Below are 14746 nucleotides of genomic sequence, written 5' to 3'. Positions count from 1 at the left end.
ACGTTCGGTGAGAAGATCACGTTCCTGAAGGTTTCATTCCGTTTGGACTCCGTTCGATATTCTGTTTCTTCGAAATACTGAAATAGGCAAAAAACAGCAATTCTGGGCTCCGGTTAATAGGTTAGTCCCAAAAATTATATAAAAGTGGAAAATAAAGCCCATTATAGTCCAAAACAATAGATAAAGTAGCATGGAGCAATCAAAAATTATAGATACGTTGGAGACATATCACCGGCCTTCTTGTCCGCTAAGTACTTGGGGCAGTTCCGCTTCCAGTGTCCGCTTCCCTTGCAATAAAAGCACTCAGTCTCAGGTTTGGGTCCATGCTTTGGCTTCTTCCAGACAACTAGCTTACCGGGCACGGCAACTCCCTTGCCGTCCTTCTTGAAGTTCTTCTTACCCTTGCCTTTCTTGAAACTAGTGGTTTTATTGACCATCAACACATGATGTTCCTTTTTGATCTCCACCTCCGCTAATTTCAGCATTGAATATACCTCAGGAATGGTTTTCACCATCCCCTGCATATTGAAATTCATCACAAAGCTGTTGTAGCTAGGTGGGAGCGATTGGAGGATTCTGTCGACCACCGCATCATCCGGGAGATTAACTCCCAGTTGATATAAGCGGTTGTGCAACCTAGACATTTTGAGTATGTGCTCGCTGACAGATCCATTCTCCTCCATCTTACAACTATAGAACTTGTCGGAGACTTCATATCTCTCGACCCGGGCGTGAGCTTGGAAAATCATTTTCAGCTCTTGGAACATCTCATATGCTCCGTGCTGCTCAAAACGTTTTTGGAGCCCCGGTTCTAAGCTGTGAAGCATGCCGCACTAAACCAGGGAGTAATCATCACTACGTGACTGCCAGGCGTTCATAACGTCTTGAGTTGCGGGGAAACGGGTGCTTCACCTAGCGGTGCATCTAGGACACATGCTTTCTTGGCAGCTATGAGGATGATCCTCAAGTTCTGGACCCAGTCCGTATAGTTGCTGCCATCATCTTTCAGCTTGGTTTTCTCTAGGAACTTGTTGAAGTTGAGGGCAACATTAGCGTGGGCCATTTGATCTACAAGACATATTGCAAAGATTTTAGACTAAGTTCATGATAATTAAGTTCATCTAATCAAATTATATAATGAACTCCCACTCAGATAGACATCCCTCTAGTCATCTAAGTGATCCATGATCCGAGTCAACTAGGCCGTGTCCGATCATCACGTGAGACGGACTAGTCATCATTGGTGAACATCTTCATATTGATCGTATCTTCTATACGACTCATGTTCGACCTTTCGGTCTCTTGTGTTCCGAGGCCATGTCTGTACATGCTAGGCTCGTCAAGTCAACCTAAGTGTTTTTGCATGTGTAAATCTATCTTACACCCGTTGTATGGGAATGTTAGAATCTATCACACCCGATCATCACGTGGTGCCTCGAAACAACGAACTTTCACAACGGCGCACAGTTAGGGGGAACACTTTCTTGAAATTATTATGAGGGATCATCTTATTTACTACCATTGTTCTAAGCAAATAAGATGCAAAAACATGATAAACATCACATGCAATCAAATAGTGACATGATATGGCCAATATCATTTTGCTCCTTTTGATCTCCATCTTCGGGGCGCCATGATCATCATCGTCACCGGCATGACACCATGATCTCCATCGTCATGATCTCCATCATCATGTCTTCATGAAGTTGTCACGCCAACGATTACTTCTACTTCTATGGCTAACGGTTTAGCAATAAAGTAAAGTAATTACATGGCATTATTCAATGACACGCATGTCATACAAAAAGTAAAGACAACTCCTATGGCTCCTACCGGTTGTCATACTCATCGACATGCAAGTCGTGATTCCTATTACAAGAACATGATCAATCTCATACATCACATATATTTCATTCATCACATCGTTTTGGCCATATCACATCACAAGGCATATGCTACAAAAACAAGTTAGACGTTCTCTAATTGTTGTTGCATGTTTTTACGTGGCTGCTATAGGTTTCTAGCAAGAACGTTTCTTACCTACGCCAAAACTACAACGTGATATGCCAATTTCTATTTACCCTTCATAAGGACCCTTTTCATCGAATCCGATCCGACTAAAGTGGGAGAGACAGACACCCGCTAGCCACCTTATGCAACTAGTGCATGTCAGTCGGTGGAACCTGTCTCACGTAAGTATACGTGTAAGGTCGGTCCGAGCCGCTTCATCCCACGATGCCGCCGAAACAAGATAAGACTAGTAGTGGCAAGTAAATTGACAAGATCGACGCCCACAACAATCTTGTGTTCTACTCGTGCATAGAAACTACGCATAGACCTAGCTCATGATGCCACTATTGGCAATCGTTGCAGAAAATAAATATTTTCTACGCATCACCAAGATCAATCTATGGAGTCGTCTAGCAACAAGAGAGAGGAGTGCATCTACATACCCTTGTAGATCGCGAGCGGAAGCGTTCAAGAGAACGGGGTTGATGGAGTCGTACTCGTCGTGATCCAAATCACCGAAGATCCTAGCGTCGAACGGACGACACCTCCACGTTCAACACACGTATGGTTGGGAGAGACGTCTCCTCCTTCTTGATCCAGCAAAGGGGGAGGAGAGGTTGATGGAGATCCAGCAGAACGATAGCGTGGTGGTGGAAGCAGCGGGATTCTCGGCAGGGCTTCGCCAAGCTCAGCGAGAGGGAGAGGTGTTACGGGGAAGAGGGAGGCGCCAGGGGCTTAGGTGCGCACCTCTCCCTCCCCCCTCTTTATATAGGGGCCCTAGGGTGGTGCCGGCCCCCTAGAGATCCAATCTCAAGGGAGGGGGCGGTGGCCAAAGGGGGGAACTTGCCCCCCAAGTCAGGTGGGGCGCCCCCCACCCCCAGGGTTTCCAACCCTAGGCGCAGGGGGAGGCCCATGGGGGGCGCACCGGCCCACTAGGGGCTGGTTCCCTTCCCACTTCAGCCCATGGGGCCCTCCGGGATAGGTAGACCCAGCCGGTGGACCCCCGGGACCCTTCCGGTGGTCCCGGTACAATACCAGTGACCCCCGAAACTTTCCCGATGGCCGAAACTGGACTTCCTATATACAAATCTTTACCTCTAGACCATTCCGGAACTCCTCGTGACGTCCGGGATCTCATCCGGGACACCGAACAACTTTCGGGTTACCGCATACTAATATCTCTACAACCCTAGCATCACGGAACCTTAAGTGTGTGGACCCTACGGGTTTGGGAGACACGCAGACATGACCGAGATGACTCTCCGGTCAATAACCAACAGCGGGATCTGGATACCCATGTTGGCTCCCACATGTTCCTCGGTGATCTGATCGGATGAACCACAATGTCGATGATTCAAGTAATCCCGTATACAATTCCCTTTGTCAATCAGTACGTTACTTACCCGAGATTCGATCGTCGGTATCCCAATACCTCGTTCAATCTCGTTACCGGCAAGTCACTTTACTCGTACTGTAATGCATGATCCCATGACCAACCACTTGGTCACATTGAGCTCATTATGATGATGCATTATTGAGTGGGCCCAGAGATACCTCTTCATCATACGGAGTGATAAATCCCAGTCTCGATATGTGCCAACCCAACAGACACTTTCGGAGATACCTGTAGTGTACCTTTATGGCCACCCAGTTATGTTGTGGCGTTTGGTACACCCAAAGCACTCCTACGGTATCCAGGAGTTGCACGATCTCATGGTCTAAGGAAATGATACTTGACATTAGAAAAGCTCTAGCAGACGAACTACACGATCTTGTGCTATGCTTAGGATTGGGTCTTGTCCATCACATCATTCTCCCAATGATGTGATCCCGTTATCAATGACATCCAATGTCATGGTCAGGAAACCGTAACCATCCATTGATCAACAAGCTAGTTAACTAGAGGCTCACTAGGGACATATTGTGGTCTATGTATTCACACATGTATTACGATTTTTGGATAACACAATTATAGCATGAACAATAGACAATTATCATGAACAAGGAAATATAATAATAACCATTTTATTATTGCCTCTAGGGCATATTTCCAACAATGTTGTGATGTGATATGGTCAAGACGTGCTGCTATATTTTATTGTATGTGATGATCATGTTTTGTAACCGAAGTTATCGGCAACTGGCAGGAGCCATATGGTTGTCGCTTTATTGTATGAAATGCAAACGCCCTGTAATTGCTTTACTTTATCACTAAGCGGTAGCGATAGTCGTAGAAGCAATAGATGGCGTAACGACAACGATGCTACGATGGAGATCAAGGTGTCGCGCCGGTGACGACGATGATCACGATGGTGCTTTGGAGATGGAGATCACAAGCACAAGATGAGATGGCCATATCATATCACTTATATTGATTGTATGTCATGTTTATCCTTTATGCATCTTATCTTGCTTTGATTGATGGTAGCATTTAAGATGATCTCTCACTAATTATCAAGAAGTGTTCTCCCTGAGTATGCACCGTTGCGAAAGTTCTTCGTGCTGAGACACCACGTGATGATCGGGTGTGATAGGCTCTACGTTCAAATACAACGGGTGCAAAACAGTTGCACACGTGGAATACCCAGGTTAAACTTGATGAACCTAGCATATACAGATATGGCCTAGGAACACGGAGACCGAAAGGTTGAACGTGAATCATATAGTAAGTATGATCAACATAGTGATGTTCACCATTGAAAACTACTCCATCTCACGTGATGATCAGACATGGTTTAGTTGATTTGGATCACGTAATTACTTAGATGACTAGAGAGATGTCTGTCTAAGTGGGAGTTCTGTAGTAATATGATTAATTGAACTTAAATTTATCATGAACTTAGTACCTGATAGTATTTTGCTTGTCTATGTTTGTTGTAGATAGATGGCTCGTGTTGTTGTTCCATTGAATTTTAATGCGTTCCTTGAGAAAGCTAAGTTGAAAGATGATGGTAGCAATTACACGGACTGGGTCCATAACTTGAGGATTATCCTCATTGCTGCACAGAAGAATTACGTCCTGGAAGCACCGCTGGGTGCCAGGCCTGCTGCAGATGCAACTGACGACGTTAAGAACGTCTGGCAGAGCAAAGTTGATGACTACTTGATAGTTCAGTGTGCCATGCTTTACGGCTTAGAACCGGGACTTCAACGATGTTCTGAACGTCATGGAGCATATGAGATGTTCCAGGAGTTGAAGTTAATATTTCAAGCAAATGCCCGGATTGAGAGATATGAAGTCTCCAATAAGTTCTATAGCTGTAAGATGGAGGAGAATAGTTCTGTCAGTGAACATATACTCAAAATGTCTGGGTATAATAATCACTTGTTTCAACTGGGAGTTAATCTTCCTGATGATAGTGTCATTAACAGAATTCTTCAATCACTGCCACCAAGCTACAAGAGATTCGTGATGAACTATAACATGCAAGGGATGGACAAGACTATTCCCGAGCTCTTCGCAATGCTAAAGGCTGCGGAGGTAGAAATCAAGAAGGAGCATCAAGTGTTGATGGTCAATAAGACCACCAGTTTCAAGAAAAAGGGTAAAGGGAAGAAGAAGGGGAACTTCAAGAAGAACAGCAAACAAGTTGCTGCTCAAGAGAAGAAACCTAAATCTGGTCCTAAGCCTGAGACTGAGTGCTTCTACTGCAAGCAGACTGGACACTGGAAGCGAAACTGCCCCAAGTATTTGGCGGATGAGAGGATGGCAAGGTGAACAAAGGTATATGTGATATACATGTTATTGACGTGTACCTTACTAATGCTCGCAGTAGCACCTGGGTGTTTGATACTGGTTCTGTTGCTAATATTTGCAACTCGAAACAGGGACTACGGATTAAGCTAAGATTGGCTAAGGACGAGGTGACGATGCGCGTGGGAAATGGTTCCAAAGTCGATGTGATCGCAGTCGGCATGCTACCTCTAGATCTACCTTCAGGATTAGTTTTAGACCTGAATAATTGTTATTTGGTGCCAGCGTTAAGCATGAACATTATATTTGGATCTTGTTTGATGCGAGACGGTTATTCATTTAAATCTAAGAATAATGGTTGTTCTATTTATATGAGTAATATCTTTTATGGTCATGCACCCTTGAAGAGTGGTCTATTTTTATTAAATCTCGATAGTAGTGATACACATATTCATAATGTTGAAATTAAAAGATGCATAGTTGATAATGATAGTGCAACTTATTTGTGGCACTGCCGTTTGGGTTATATTGGTCTAAAGCGCATGAAGAAACTCCATACTGATGGACTTCTGGAATCACTTGATTATGAATCACTTGGTACTTGCGAACCGTGCCTCATGGGCAAGATGACTAAAATGCCATTCTCCGGAACTATGGAGCGAGCAACTGATTTGTTGGAAATCATACATACTGATGTATGTGGTCCTATGAATATTGAGGCTCGCGGCGGGTATCGTTATTTTCTCACCTTCATAGATGATTTGAGCAGATATGGGTATATCTACTTGATGAAACACAAGTCTGAAACATTTGAAAAGTTCAAAAAATTTCAGAGTGAAGTAGAAAATCATCGTAACAAGAAAATAAAGTTTCTACGATCTGATCATGGAGGAGAATATTTGAGTTACGAGTTTGGTTTACATTTGAAGCAATGCGGAATAGTTTCGTAACTCACGCCACCCGGAACACCACAACGAAATGGTGTGTCCGAACGTCGTAATCATACTTTACTAGATATGGTGCGATCTATGATGTCTCTTACTGATTTACCGCTATCGTTTCGGGGTTATGCTTTAGAGACGGCTGTATTCAAATTAAATAGGGTACCATCAAAATCCGTTGAGACGACGCCTTATGAACTGTGGTTTGGCAAGAAGCCAAAGTTGCCATTTCTTAAAGTTTGGGGCTGCGATGCTTATGTAAAGAAACTTTAACCAGATAAGCTCAAACCCAAATCGGAGAAATGTGTCTTCATAGGATGCCCAAAAAAGACTATTGGGTACACCTTCTATCACAGATCTGAGGGCAAGATTTTGGTTGCTAAATTCGGATCCTTTCTAGAGAAGGAGTTTCTCTCGAAAGAAGTTAGTGGGAGGAAAGTAGAACTTGATGAGGTAAATGCACCTGCTCCCTTATTGGAAAGTAGTTCATCGCAAGAATCAGTTCCTGTGACAACTACACCAATCAGTGAGGAAGCTAATGATATTGATCATGAAACTTCAGATCAAGTTACTACCGAACCTCGTAGGTCAACCAGAGTAAGATCCGCACCAGAGTGGTACGGTAATCCTATTGTGGAAGTCATGTTACTTGACCATGACGAACCTACGAACTATGAGGAAGCGATGATGAGCCCAGATTCCGCAAAATGGCTTCAGGCCATGAAATCTGAGATGGGATCCACGTATGAGAACAAAGTATGGACTTTGGTTGACTTGCCCGATGATCGGCAAGCCATCGAGAATAAATGGATTTTCAAGAAGAAGACTGACGCTGATGGTAATATTACTGTCTACAAAGCTCGACCTGTTGTGAAAGGTTTTCGACAAGTTCAAGGGGTTGAATACGATGAGACTTTCTCACCCGTAGCGATGCTTAAGTCTGTCCGAATCATGTTAGCAATTGCCGCATTTTATGATTATGAAATATGGAAAATGGATGTCAAACCTGCATTCCTGAATGGATTTCTAGAAGAAGAGTTGTATATGATGCAACCAGAAGGATTTGTCGATCCAAAAGGTGCTAACAAAGTGTGCAAGCTCCAGCGATCCATTTATGGACTGGTGCAAGCCTCTCGGAGTTGGAATAAACGCTTTAATAGTGTGATCAAAGCTTATGGTTTTTATACAGACTTTTGGAGAAGCCTGTATTTACAAGAAAGTGAGTGGGAGCTCTGTAGCATTTCTGATATTATATGTAGATGACATATTGTTGATTGGAAATGATATAGAATTTCTGGATAGCATAAAGGGATACTGGAATAAAAGTTTTTCGATGAAAGACCTCGGTGAAGCTGCTTACGTATTGGGCATCAAGATCTATAGAGATAGATCAAGATGCTTAATTGGACTTTCACAAAGCACATACCTTGATAAAGTTTTGAAAAAGTTCAAAATGGATCAGGCAAAGAAAGGGTTCTTGCCTGTATTACAAGGTGTGAAGTTGAGTCAGAATCAATGCCTGACCACAGCAGAAGATAGAGAGAAAATGAAAGATGTTCCCTATGCTTCAGCCATAGGCTCTATCATGTATGCAATGCTGTGTACCAGACCTGACGTATGCTTAGCAATAAGTTTGGCAGGGAGGTACCAAAGTAATCTAGGAGTGGATCACTGGACAGCTGTCAAGAATATCCTGAAATACCTGAAAAGGACTAAGGATATGTTTCTCATTTATGGAGGTGACAAAGAGCTAGTCGTAAATGGTTACGTCGATGCAAGCTTTGACACTGATCCGGACGATTCTAAATCGCAAACCGGATACGTATTTATATTAAACGGTGGAGCTGTCAGTTGGTGCGGTTCTAAACAAAGCGTCATGGCGGGATCTACATGCGAAGCGGAGTACATAGCTACTTTGGATGCAACAAATGAAGGAGTCTGGATGAAGGAGTTCATTTCCGATCTAGGTGTCATACCTAGTGCATCGGGACCAGTGAAGATCTTCTGTGACAATACTAGTGCAATTGCCTTAGCAAAGGAATCCATATTTCACAAGAGGACCAAACACATCAAGATACGCTTCAATTCCATCCGGGACCAAGTCCAGGTGGGAGACATAGAGATATGCAAGATACATACGGATCTGAATGTTGCAGACCCATTGACTAAGCCTCTTCCACGAGAAAAATATGATCAGCACCAAGACTCCATGGGTGTTAGAATCATTACTGTGTAATCTAGATTATTGACTCTAGTGCAAGTGGGAGACTGAAGGAAATATGCCCTAGAGGCAATAATAAAGTTATTATTTATTTCCTCATATCATGATAACTGTTTATTATTCATGCTAGAATTGTATTATCCGGAAACATGATACATGTGTGAATACATAGACAAACTTATAGTCACTAGTATGCCTCTACTTGACTAGCTCATTAATCAAATATGGTTATGTTTCCTAACCATAGACATGAGTTTTCATTTGATTAACGGGATTACATCATTAGGAGAATAATGTGATTGACATGACCCATTACCTTAGCTTAGCACTTGATCGTTTAGTATGTTGCTATTGCTTTCTTCATGACTTATACATGTTCCTACAACTATGAGACTATGCAACTCCCATTTACCGGAGGAACACTTTGTGTGCTACCAAATGTCACAACGTAACTGGGTGATTATAAAGGAGCTCTACAGGTGTCTCCAAAGGTACATGTTGAGTTGGCATATTTTGAGATTAGGTTTTGTCACTCCGATTGTCGAAGAGGTATCTCTGGGCCCTCTCGGTAATGCACATCACTACAAGCCTTGCAAGCAATGTAGCTAATGAGTTAGTTATGGAATGATGCATTACGTAACGAGTAAAGAGACTTGCCGGTAACGAGATTGAACTAGGTATTAGATACCGACGATCGAATCTCGGGCAAGTAACATACCGATGACAAAGGGAACAACGTATGTTGTTATGCGGTTTGACCGATAAAGATCTTCGTAGAATATGTAGGAGCCAATATGAGCATCCAGGTTCCACTATTGGTTATTGACCGGAAATGAGTCTCGGTCATGTCTACATAGTTCTCAAACCCGCAGGGTCCGTGTCGGTGTCAAAACCGGCGGATCTCGGGTAGGGGGTCCCGAACTGTGTGTCTAGGCGGATGGTAACAGGAGACAAGTGACACGATGTTTTTACCCAGGTTCGGGCCCTCTCGATGGAGGTAAAACCCTACGTCCTGCTTGATTAATATTGATGATATGGGTAGTACAAGAGTAGATCTACCACGAGATCAGAGAGGCTAAACCCTAGAAGCTAGCCTATGGTATGATTGTTGTTCGTCCTACGGACTAAAACCCTCCGGTTTATATAGGCACCGAAGAGGGTTAGGGTTACACAGAGTCGGTTACAATGGTAGGAGATCTACATATCCGTATCGCCAAGCTTGCCTTCCACGCCAACGAAAGTCCCATCCGGACACGGGACGAAGTCTTCAATCTTGTATCTTCATAGTCCAGGAGTCCGGCCAAAGGTGATAGTTCGGCTATCCGGACACCCCCTAATCCAGGACTCCCTCAGTAGCCCCTGAACCAGGCTTCAATGACGACGAGTCCGGCGCGCATATCGTCTTCGGCATTGCAAGGCGGGTTCCTCCTCCGAATACTTCATAGAAGATTTTGAACACAAGGATAGTGTCCGTCTCTGCAAAATAAGTTCCACATACCACCGTAGAGAGAATAATATTTACACAAATTCAATCTGATGACGTATTCCGTGGCGTGACATCACACCACAGCCAAGTCTTTATTCGAATCGTTTTACTATCCCACCTCAGCGCGTTTAGCGAGGCGGTTTCCTTGTCTTGTCAAAGCAGAGATCGTGTCCCCTTATTCCGGGATTCTCATTAATATGGGTGCGGGTAACCCAGCCGTGCCCGTTGGCACATCTCCTCTATCGAAGGCGAGTCCCGAACGGTCACGGGGAAGGCTCTTGGTATTCAACCTCTTTATAAAGAGACCAAGGCTCCACTCCTTTCTTTCAATCTCAATCGAATCCGCCCCTCGCCTCGAGTTCCAACACTCAAAGCTCCAGATTCAGGCGCTTCGGACCTTCGATGATGTCCGGCTCTGACCTTCAAGGCTGGTGGATGCCTTCCTCCGTTACGGAAGAAGACGTGCTAAAGCTAAGAGATGCCAGGTATCTAACCGGCGAAATTTCGCATAGGCTACCTACCCAAGGGCAGGTTATTCCCACTCCCAAGCCTGGTGAAAGCGTGGTGTTCGCGTCTCACTTTCTTCGGGGGCTAGGCTTCCTGACGGACCCCTTCATGAGGGGGCTCATGTTTTACTATGGGTTGGAATTTCATGACTTGGATCTGGAGTCCATCCTCCACATGTCATCGTTCATTGTCGTATGTGAAGCCTTCCTCCGCATTACTCCTCACTTCGGATTGTGGCTCAAGACCTTCAAAGTGGAGCCAAAGATGATCAAGGGGCAGCAGGCAGAGTGCGGAGGGGCTGTTATAAGCAAGAATGTTGATGCTCCATGACCCAAGGGCTCTTTTCAAGAGGATCTCAGCCTATGGCAACAAGAGTGGTTTTATATCACCGCTCCCAGGGGCACCAAATGGGTGGCGCAACCTGCCTTTCGCTCAGGTCCTCCACCGCGGCTGGCGTCATGGGTCAATAAAGGACTTGACTGGGGGCCGTCCAAGGACGTGCCCTTGTTGTGGGGCCGCATTCAAGACCACGAGCCGTAGTAGCGCAGGCCACTCTGGCCGTAGTAGCGCAGGTCATGCTGATTCGTTGCACCCTGCCCTGCAAACGTCGCCCCCTCCGCCTGTGGGAATTTAACCCGGAGGGACCACGAGCTCTCCAACATATTATGGGCGCGACGCCCGTGGAGATGTACAAGCTTTTCTTTGGATCACAAGCGATGTGTCCGGACTTGACCGAGGACGCAGGTCTGAGCTGCAATCGCCCGGATACTCAAGTAAGTAGCCCTGTACCCGGACGCGCTATCCCATATTTATCACGAACTTGCCCTTTAAAAGAGTTGTTCCTTGAACAGAAGTGGATAGCGAAAGCAAAGTTAATTAGGTGTCCGGCCCCCCTCCCTGAGACCACGCCGGAACCCGTGTTAACCAGGATGCTGGAGGTTGCGCCTTCGGAAGAAGGTGAAGGGGGAACAAGGAAGCTACCGCCTCCGTGAAGGAGGCTGTCAGGAAAGGAGGGATCGAGAATCCCTCCATCCAAGGGAAGAAGAGGACCGCCTCTGCAGACCCGGAGACCATGGTCTCAAAGCGGGGGAAGAAATCTTCGTCAGAGGGTCCTGCGCCGAGAGATGCCTCGGCCGCATTGTGCCCCCAAGTGGATCAGCCCTCCACCAAGCCGTAAGTAAAAAGGGGAGTTTTTTTTAAATAAAGGATATCCATGCCCTATTTCTGATGAAGATAACTGAAATTTTACCTTGTAGTTCGGATCTCAGCCCTTCTCAGCAGAGCTCATCTTCGGGGAATCTTCGTCCGGAGATGATGGAGAGCGAAACGCCTCCCCCTGTCGTACCGTCTTGTGAGGCGGGCGACCATGAGGTGTCCTCGCGAAGGGTTTCTCCGAGTCCGGCAGGGCCAGAAGGCAGTCATATATCCCCTCAAAGCCCTCCGTGTCCGGCCTTCGAAAAAGGCCATCGGACGAGTCCGGCACCACCTGGTGTATGGTCGGAGGAGCTGAAGGATCTGCTCGGGCGAGCGTCTATCTCAGAAGATCACCATGCGTTAATGGGTACGGTGATTGAAAAGATTTCATCCGCTGAGAGCGGATTGCACGAAGCCGTCAGAAGTTTACTGACAGGTTTTGAGGTACGCAAAATGATGTACCTTCTGACAGTTCCACATATAAAATGCTCCCTGTGTAGATAGTGGCCCCTGAGGCTCGGTGTGTTGTCAAATATGACAGCGCGCCGAGGATCATAATCCCAGGTATAATGTGTCGCCCTTCCTATGTAGGTGGCGAAGGGTCCGGTGGCTAGCCGGACTAATGAATTTGCCGAACTAAAGCGGCAACTTGACGTGGCGGATGCCGACATCGCGCTTGTCAATAAGCGACTTGACGAGCCACAAGGTATGCAATTTCTTCGCAGACACCTGGTAAGGGAGCTTGGTGCCCGTGCCTTACAACATGTATGCTTGATGCAGATGGTGCCGCTGCCATGGAGAACCTTCGGGCGGAGCTCGCCCGAGCCAAGGAGCAGGCCAGAAAGAGTGATGCGACTGCCTTAAAGGCGGCCGAAGAGCTAAAAGCCGAACAGGCTGCTCACTGCCGAAGCAAGAAGGAAATGGCTGAGATGGCCGTGAAGTTGAAGAATTCTGCCGACCGTTGCAAGCTTCTTGAAAAATAAGATCGAGCGGTGCAAGAGGACCTGAAGAAGGCCACTACCGAGGCCAAGGATGCTCGCTCTGCGATGAGAGCTATGAAGGAGGAGCTGCGTCAGGCCGGAGATATCGCGGCTGGAAAGCCCTTTCTGCTGCGGAGGAAATTCGTGGATCCTAAATATGCTCAGTTGGACCGGCTGTGGAGTGCGGAGGATGCTTATCTGGACATGGCGGCAAGTGCCGCGGACGCGGCCGAACACTTCTGAGATCAAAAGGATCACGAAATGGAAAAGGTTTTTTGGTCGCAGTTCCATAATCCAGAGCGCCCACTTCCATTAACCAATCGCTTGGCCGAATGGGCGGAGCTGAATAGGTTATCCGGACTTGCCATGAAGGATGTCGTGAGTCTTTTGTGGCCGAAAAGGCCCGAGCCGAAGAGTTATTTTGGCTTGGTGTAGCAGTTCCTTGGTGCGGTGCCGCATATCAATGCAATGAGGAGGTCGGCATGCATAGAGGGTGCGCGGATGGCTCTTGCCCATGTCAAGACATATTGGGCGGAGATGAAGGCCACCGATGTTGCATCCCAAGATTCGGACGGAAGCCGAGTACCTGTCGAGCACTATTTTCAGGAAGTTCTACAGGGCGCTCGTTTAATAGATACACAGTGCTCGAAGGATATTATGTTTGAATAACATGTATTATTGTGAAACAATGTATCGATGGAATATAAAAGCTTTTTATACTTGTGCCTTCCAAGAATTAAAATACTTCCTGTGCGGCCGCTAATGTATATGTATATATAACCTGAAAGATGGCAGTCTTCGGCTTCAGCCCCCACGCATATAATGCGGGGGTGTTTGCAAAAGGCACATTTTCACACTTGATCCAACGTCTTGGTCCTATAAAGGAGGTGGTAGCGAGCAAACTAGGCAACTGGACTATAATGCTTTATCACTTTCACTTAGCCATAGGAGTTTGACAGTGGGGCTACTATATAGCCCCTAGGGGCACCGCGCTCACTCGAATTCGGGGTGCGTATGTGCCTAACCGGGAAACGGCCCTTCGTCAATGCGGAGGAATCCTATAGATTCCGGCAGGTCATCGAGTGGTTGACCAGTCTCACGCTATATCATGACAGTCAATTTTCGGCTTTCTCTACTGAGGTGCTCGCCTAGCCGAACCGGGGCACAATTGCAGTAGTTCTCCTGGTGCCGCCTTAGCCGATAGAGCGGAACGTAAGGCAGCAAAACACAGGAGCCGGGCAAACCCAACATTTGACCAAAGACATGATTCAGAGCTGATGCATATAAGGCCTAACTCGAGATGCCGAACACTCCCTAAGGTATTCGGTCTTTATGAAAACGGGCCGAACAACGCCCTTGGTAATAAGCCCCTGGTGTCCAGGTACGCGCAAAATTTTGACGTGGCCCATGCCAAAATGCCAGCCTCCTCCTCGGTTATGGCAAGAAACCAGGGGATGTGTATCAACAAGAGACAGTAAAAAAGGTTTACGCAGGGTCTTAATCTGAAAAGAATCCTTGTCACGGGTCCCTACTGCACGTCTGCGCATGTGTCTCCGTTGTGCCGTATCCTGGACGGGTGTAGCACGGTGTTCATCTGTAAAAGAGGGAAACTTAGTTGAAAAAGATCGTGCGAAAATGTACGTTTATACTAAATAAACAAAGTACAATTCAAAAAATGAATAAAACTGAGCTTTATTGTCTCTTGTTGTACAT

The sequence above is a fragment of the Triticum aestivum genome, chromosome 1B (assembly GCF_018294505.1).
Source record: "Triticum aestivum cultivar Chinese Spring chromosome 1B, IWGSC CS RefSeq v2.1, whole genome shotgun sequence".
NCBI classification, from domain to species: Eukaryota; Viridiplantae; Streptophyta; class Magnoliopsida; order Poales; family Poaceae; genus Triticum; species Triticum aestivum.
The sequence above is the reverse complement of the archived record's forward strand: the minus strand, read 5'-3'. Positions refer to the sequence as shown.